General features: G+C 45.5%; 1 protein-coding gene across 1 annotated transcript in view; it reads left to right on the forward strand.

The window, feature by feature from the left end:
- LOC113207097 (uncharacterized) overlaps positions 1-783 on the forward strand; it is a gene marked incomplete in the record, with an annotated part of 35,621 nt that overhangs the window by 7,905 nt on the left and 26,933 nt on the right.

Genomic DNA, 783 nt, shown 5'->3' on the forward strand with positions numbered 1-783 from the left:
ACCACTTCCGTGTTGACCACCACAGAGAAAACATGTGTGTTATTCCCAAGCCTAAAACCTGAACAATTATCCAGATAAATCGTAACGTTCAACAGAGAGAAGGAAGCAAAAATTCAATAATCTCAGAGGGAGTAAGATCTTTTCCTCCAACCGGAATGGATGCTGTCCGGACGGTCTGGCGGTATTCCAGGTTCCACTTCATCTATCGACTTTAAGTTTTGACCACATACTCGTAGCACATGCGCCTAGCACTCAAACAACGATGTAGTGAGGCCCCCGGCCCCGGTGGCGCCACCAGATCCCGTAGCAGTAAGCCAGTGCTCCCGGCCACAACTTCAGCGCTGCGATCGACCATGGTCCAGCCTAGCTACCTGGAAGTGAAACCGAAGGGGTGCCCAACTGAGGTAATCAGGTGTAGAGTAGGTAATTCCAGGTAATCACCGGTAATCATTGGTAATAGCCAGTAATCCTTGGTAATCGCCGGTATCATTGGTAATCGCCGGTAATGGCCAGGGAATCTGTATTAATCACCAGGTTATCCCTAGTAATCACTCAGAAATCCAGCAAGGAAATTCCTGGAAATCTTTGGTAATCAGTCGTAATCTTTGCTTATCACTGGTAATAATTGGTAATCTGTGGTAATCAATGGCAATTAATGGCAATCAATGGTAATCAATGGCAATCTTTGGTAATCTCTGGTAACCTTTTGTCCATGGAAATCTTCGGAAACCCTTCGTAATCATTGCTAATCTTCGGTAATCTCTGGTAATCCCTGGTAATCAT

This window comes from Frankliniella occidentalis, unplaced genomic scaffold (genome assembly GCF_000697945.3).
Source record: "Frankliniella occidentalis isolate FOCC.00 unplaced genomic scaffold, Focc_3.1 Scaffold65, whole genome shotgun sequence".
NCBI classification, from domain to species: Eukaryota; Metazoa; Arthropoda; class Insecta; order Thysanoptera; family Thripidae; genus Frankliniella; species Frankliniella occidentalis.